The sequence below is a fragment of the Micropterus salmoides genome, unplaced genomic scaffold, assembly GCF_014851395.1.
Source record: "Micropterus salmoides isolate LMB-PRFRI ecotype aquatic unplaced genomic scaffold, ASM1485139v1 Ms_hic_scaffold_1, whole genome shotgun sequence".
In the NCBI taxonomy this organism is placed as follows: domain Eukaryota; kingdom Metazoa; phylum Chordata; class Actinopteri; order Centrarchiformes; family Centrarchidae; genus Micropterus; species Micropterus salmoides.
Window position 1 is genome coordinate 754,762 of NW_024040040.1, and position 6,643 is coordinate 761,404.

The following is a 6,643-nucleotide window of genomic DNA, read 5'->3' on the forward strand; positions in this document are numbered from 1 at the left end:
GCCATTGTTGGATGGGGACCCTCCAAGCGCAATTCCAGATGCCATCCTCATCTCTCACTTTGGTAGCCTGGCCTTTAACAGTGCAAAATCTGCCCAGCCACAAACAAATGTCATCTGCATTCACAGTCTCATTGAACATTCTGACAATTACCGTTTTAGCGGCATTATCAGTCAGTTTCTCAACATTAAATGCAGTAAACTGGGGTTTTTCATTTTCGAAGCGTGTCCAGAAATCTCTGAACACGGCAGCAGAGACAAAACTCACATCGAAACCTTTTCCAAATGGCAGAGTCAAAATACAATTTATATCCTGCGGGGAGAATTTCAAAATGTTCTGGATCATTTTCCTTGAGAAGTCCAGCCTTGACATAACAAGGGTTTTCCCATTTTTCTTTGAATGTAAATCTGACACTGTGGTGCCTCCTCATGCCGGCATGGTTGGCCGCCATGGTGGAGGCACCACAACGTAAAAGTGGTAAAAAAGAAGCTAAAACACCTAAAACAGTCTAAACCAAGTCAACTAAAATAAGGTAAAAGAATGCTCTAAAAAGAGCAATAAAATCTACTAAAAATGTTAGAAAGGTGAATAAAACACACTTACCTTGTCTTGTTTGGCCTGGTCGAGATGTTATTCCGGCAGAGTACAGGTAAGCAGTCCTCTGAACCAATGAATTCCTTTGTGTGAAACAATTTCAACTACAACAAAGTTGAAATTTTCTTCACAAGGAATAATGTGAGTATCCTCCCAAAAACCTGGTAACACTTCGCCACAACAGGCAAAAGTTTTATCCAGACACAGGAGGCGATCGCAGTCTTAGCCAAAAGGCCGAGAAGCGATAACCCCCGCTGGTTGCTTCCAGCGCCCACCTCCCGGAGCAGTTCTCCCCCTGCCGTGGCGCAGTGGTTTCAACTGCGCATAACAACGGCACCTCCTCCCGAGCGCGCCTCGTCGCACCGCTCAACCTTGCCGGGGGCGGCGTTTTATTTCCTTTTCACAAACGCACGAGGCTCGGCCACACGGCAGAGCCTGCCAAAAACAGTTTTAACTCATTGGCGTCCCTCTCCACGGAAGTCTTTAGTAAAAGGCGAAAGACTTGTACGTTATGAAGAGAAACCCGAGTAAGTACGGGCCCCTCCTCCAGAGCCGCCGACGAGCCTAGTCGTCCCGGTCACTACCCTCACGGTAAGCCTCACTCTGCCTCTCGAGTCCCAAGTACCAGGCCACGCCCGTTCCCCTACCCCTCCCCAGGTCATGGCAGGCTCTATCCAATCGGGCTGCGGAGAGACGAAGGCCTGGCTTTTGGACAGAGGCTACCGAACGACTCAGGCTCTTGTAGCCTCTCGATGACGAGTGAGAGAAAGGGAGGGGAAATGTGGCCGATCGCTTCTCGGCCTTTTGGCCAAGACTGCAATCGCCTCCTCTTTCTGGTTAAAACCTTTGCCGGTTTGGGGCTTCGTTTTGTGTCACCAGCTTTTCTGGGAGGAGATTCACCTCATTCCTTGTGAATAAAATTTCAACTTTGCCGTAGCTGAAAAACTTTTGCAACAAGGAATTCATTGGTCCCGAGGACTGCCTACCTGTCCTCTGCCGGACTGCCACCTTGACCAGACCAAAGACGAGAAGGTAAGTGTGTTTTATTCACCAATTTAGCAGTTGTAGCAGGTTTTCTTGCTTCATTTTAGGTGTTTTAGTTTCTTGTATCCTTTCTACGCTGCGGTTCCTCCACTGTGTTGGCCAACCGTGCCGGGCCTATGGAGGCGCCGCAGTGTCCCCTCCCCACCTTCTGAGAGGCTCTATCCAATCGGAGAAATGAAGGCCTGGCTTTTGGACACAGGCTACCGAGCATCCGAAACACTCGGGCTCTCGATGACGAGTGGGAGAAAGGGAGGGGAAGTGCAGGGCACATTTAACAGCCATGCCGGTCCCAAATATCCCCTCGTCGTCTGACAATCAAAAGTGCAAATCTCGCTGCCTTCTTTGAGGCTTCAGCTGGCCGCCCCCCCTCGACTGGCGCCTTTTTCGGGCCGGCGTCCGGCAGAGCGACGAACCTCTGGTCAGTATTTTGGTTTTACACAAGGCAGGAGAAGGGTGCACCGCCCCCGGAGGCACTGCAATACCGGGTCGATGCGTGGAGTGGACGGAGCAAGCCCCTCGTCTCAGCTCCCGGTGCTAAAAATCCATTTAATATGTTGCCCCCTTATAGGGGACATATCAGATATTAAACTGATAAGAACAGATTTTTTTCTTTTGAGAAAAATTTTATTGACACTCAATTCAAACATGATTCATAATATGTCAATTCCAAGTTACCTTTTAAAATACAACACGTCAATAAATAGATAAATGTTCTCTGTAAAACAACATTTAAAAAAAGTGTTTAAAATGCATTACAGATAACGTCATAAATTAAAGGTATAAAATGGTTTTCAGCTTGTCCATGTCAGTGAGTGTCTCTGTTAAAAGTCTTCAAAGCGGAGTGCATTTGTTAAAATAAAACTCACAAAAAATAAATGGATAATAAAAGCTCTTCTCCAAGTCCACTGTTGTGCAGGAGTGTAGTGAGTCCCTATCAAAGGGGAACTCATTCAGCTCCCCCAAACAGATTTGGTCTCTCGGGATCTTGTCCAGGCGCTCAGAGGAGACCCTCACCCTGTAGCTCCTTCCCACCAACCTCACCCGGAGGGTCAGGCCGCCGCTGCCTTGAACTTTCCTTGTGTGGCTCCGGCTCCTCCGTCCGAATGGGCACAGAGGCGATTCTTCTTTGTGGCTGTGTCCTAGGCCCGCCGCCTGCAGCTCTGGCCGTTTGGACCGTTGCTGCGGCCATCCGGATCACAGCCACGGGGGGGATCTGCATGTGCTTTCTTGCCAGCAAGTTTCTGGAGGTCCATATGGCGTCTTTGATGGCGGCTAGGGTGAGCCACTGTTTGGCAAATGTACGTGCTGGTATCTGATTTCCTTGGCTCACCCCGTACAGCACCAGCTGTGGTGTGAGGACCTCCCTTGCTGGCAAGTACGGGAATTGCAAGGAGCCGGCCGTTGCCCACTGTTCTACGGCAGCGCTGCACTCCCAGAGCAGATGCCTTACCGACTCAGGCGCGCCACAACCTGGTCGGGGGCAAGTTGAGTGCGCCGACATGCCCCGGGAGTGCATTACGGACCTGACTGGGAGGATCTCATGAGCCACCATCCATGACAGGTCCCGGAGTCTGTTTGGAAGAGCTGGATGGTTCACGTTGCGCCAAACTGTTGAGGGCTCGCCGAATGCAAGCCCGCGCACTGGACTCACTGGTTCCCGCTCCTGCACAACAGAAATGAGAGAGCGGTGAGTGGTTAAAACCTGCAACTCCTCCTGCTCAAGGTTAAAATGCCTTAAAAATGACTGGATAAAAGCATAGGCTGGTGGCAGGTTAAAAGACACTGGTACTTTGAGACTTGTGGGTAAGATCTTAAGTTTTCTGAGGTAGGACCCCATCCAGAACCGTGTCATTGCTGCGGTCTTGGGGTTTCTGGATGGGGCTGTGGCGGTTGCCATGTGTAGTGCTGTGTATCTGCTTCCTAGGAACAAGTGCAGGTCTGGCACTCCTTTTCCTCCTTTCTCCTTTGGCTTCTTCATCACGCTTCGTCTCAGTCTTTCCCACTTGGAGCCCCACAAAAAATAAAAGATGGCTCGTTCCAGGTCTAAGATCACTCTCCTAGGCGGGATAAAAACAGAACTGATGAGTAAAAGCAAAGGTAAAATCACTGCTTTGATGATTAAAACCTTTCCTTCTAAAGTCAGTCCTCTAAGTGTCCAGTACCCTAGTCTCTGCCTGACTTTCCCTACTATGTCTGCCCAATTTGTTTTCCCCTCCCCCTCCCTATCAAACCTGATCCCAAGTATTTTTTGGTCAGTCTGGGTCACAGTCAGGGGGAGTCCTGTCGTCTCAGTCGCTGTCCACGGTCCATAAAAATGGGCTTGGGTCTTGCTTCTGTTCAGCTTTGACCCAGAGGCCTGTCCGAACCAGTCAGTCAAGTCCAGCGTCCTGTTGACAGATAAAAGGTCAGTGCATAAAATGTTGATGTCGTCCATATATAAAATACATTTTGTCTCGAGTCCCCCGCTCCCTGGGACTCCTACCCCATGGATTCGTTGGTCCCTTCTCAAGGTCTGTGCCAGTGGTTCTATACAGATAACGTAGAGGAGGGCAGATAACGGACAACCCTGACGGACACCGCAGTTTATATCCACTGCTCTTGTCAGATGCCCGTTAACAATGAATTTGCTGTTGATCTCCCGGTACAGCAGTCCCACCCAGGCTATAAACCTTCTCGGGAACCCCATTTTTTGCAGTACCTGGAAAAGGTACTGGTGCGAGACCCGATCAAAGGCTTTCTCAAAATCTAAATTCAGGACTACTAGCCGAATGTTTCTGTCTCTCGCGTAACAGATGGTATCTCGGATCAGTACGAGGCTGTCGGTGATCTTCCTCCCCGGGACGGCACAGGCTTGATCCGGGTGAATCAGATCTTCTAAAAACAAGGACATGCGTGAGGCTAATAGTTTACTAAAAAGTTTACAGTCAAAATTTAAGAGTGTGATAGGTCTCCAATTTTTCAAGTCCGTCTTGTCTTTGTCTTTGTGAAGGAGAGTCACTATCCCTACTCTAAAGCTGTCAGGAAGTCGGTCCATTTGTTCAAAATCCATAAAAACAGCAAGCAAGTCTGGTGCTAAAATGTCCCAAAATGTCAGATAAAATTCCAAGGGAAGCCCGTCTTCTCCCGGCGACTTCCCTGTCTTAAAAGATTTGATGCATTTGTTTAATTCCGGTATCGTAAAATCTTGGGTTAAAAGCACGTTGTCGTTTGTTGCTTGGTCAATGGATTTTAAAACTTCGGTCATGGTGTCCCCGTTAACAGTTTTTTCTGCGTACAGTTCACGGTAAAAATGTTCGACAGTTTCTTTGATTTCCTCTGTTGTGTCAGCTGTGCACCCGTTTTCTTTTTTAAGTCTCAACATGGCCCCCCCTTTATTTACGATTTTCTTAAAAAAATATCTTGTGCACTTCTCTCCTTCCTCATTTCCCTTTCCTTGCTTCTTAAAATCACACCTTTGCTATTAATTTCTGCTAAAACCGACATCTCTGTTTTAATTTGTTTTATCTCTTCATTAAAATCCATTCCATGTTGGATTAGTTTAAAATACCTCTGAAGCCGTTTCTGCAGTCCCAACATGCGTCTGTTGTCCCTCTTTTTCTTTCTTTTCCCTGCCTGTCTGTAAAACGTCTTTGTCTTTCCCTTCACCATTTCCCACCACTGTGCACGTGTATCGTAAAAGTCTTGAAGGGTCTGCCACTCTCGGTATTGCTCCCTGTACAGCCTAACTAGCTCCCTGTCTTCTAACAGGGAGCAATTGAGCTTCCACAGACCACTTCCTGCCGTCACACCGGAAGAGAGTGAAAGGGTGCAGGAAAGAATTGCGTGATCAGAAAAGAAAACAGGTTCCAATCTAGCATCGGTTGGTGGGCAATCACGTGATAAAATGTAGTCTATGCGAGAGGCTCGGGTGCCATCACTACTGAACCAGGTGAAGCCCTCCTCTCTGGGATGCATGGTTTTAAAACAGTCCACAAGTCTAAAATCACTGCATATGCTTTGAAGTAAAACTGAAGTCTTGTCCACTTTAAAATCGTCCCCTATTCTTCTCCTATCGTTCCTGCTTAAAATACAATTAAAATCCCCCCTACAACTAAAGGTGCCCTGCCTAGCAGTGGGGCTGCAGGTCTTCTAAAAGGTCATACCTGTCGTTCTTGTCATTAAAGCCATAAATATTTAAGACGTTAAAATCCTTCCCCATAAAAGTCAAGTGTGTTAAAAGTGCCCGACCATCTCTCACCACAGTGCTGCCCTTCACCAAGACTAGAGGGTTTTTTATTAAAATGGCCACTCCATCATTTTTGTTTTCATTTGAGCCGCTCCATATCGACGTTTGTGGCCATAACTCCTCCCATTCTCTGTAGTGTTTTAAAAATGGTAGGCCGCATTCCTGTATTAAAAACACGTCAGACTTAAAAGAGTTAAGAAAGGATAAAACAATCTGGGCTCTAACTCTCGACTTCACACTCCTCACATTGATAGTTGAGAAGGTGAGTGTCATGAGTATGGTTAAAATTTGCAGGTATGACATCTTAAAAGACTAAAAAAAAGGGGGATTTCAAATGTTTAAAAACAGCAGTTAGTGGATTTCTTGTGAATGGAGCTCTTCCTTCATTCTCATGGGTGAGAGATGACGGGGTTGAGCTCCATTTCCCTTTCGGACTCTAGGAGTTGGCCTCTGACGCAGGGTTGCATTGAGCTTTGAGTCCTTAGGGGTTGATTGCAGAGCTATAGTTAAAAAAGAGACTTCATTAGGCGAATTGGAGGGGAAGACTCTGGGCTCCTCCACAGATGAACTGTCTGAGTAGCTCTCAGCTCTTCCCCTCTTTTCCGAGGCTCCAGGAGACTCAGAAGACAATTCTGAAATTAGTCTCTTGGCCGGCTGGGCATTGGGGAGGGGGACATCCTCGCTATCACTCTGTGACTGGCCAAATTTTTGTTCTGAGCCAGTCACTGAGCTAGCTCCGCCTTCTGCCTGCACTGCCACTGCTTCCTCCCTGTTCTCCACTT

At 47.6% G+C, this 6,643-nt stretch overlaps 1 non-coding gene and 1 pseudogene across 1 annotated transcript; both read right to left on the reverse strand.

The window, feature by feature from the left end:
- Nucleotides 1-1,010: 1,010 nt before the first annotated feature.
- Nucleotides 1,011-1,123, reverse strand: LOC119915858. The gene has a single exon (XR_005447021.1). It is a non-coding gene; the product is annotated as a U5 spliceosomal RNA (small nuclear RNA).
- Nucleotides 1,124-2,084: 961 nt separating this feature from the next.
- Nucleotides 2,085-2,264, reverse strand: LOC119915854 (annotated as a pseudogene).
- Between the last annotated feature and the right edge of the window lie 4,379 nt (nucleotides 2,265-6,643).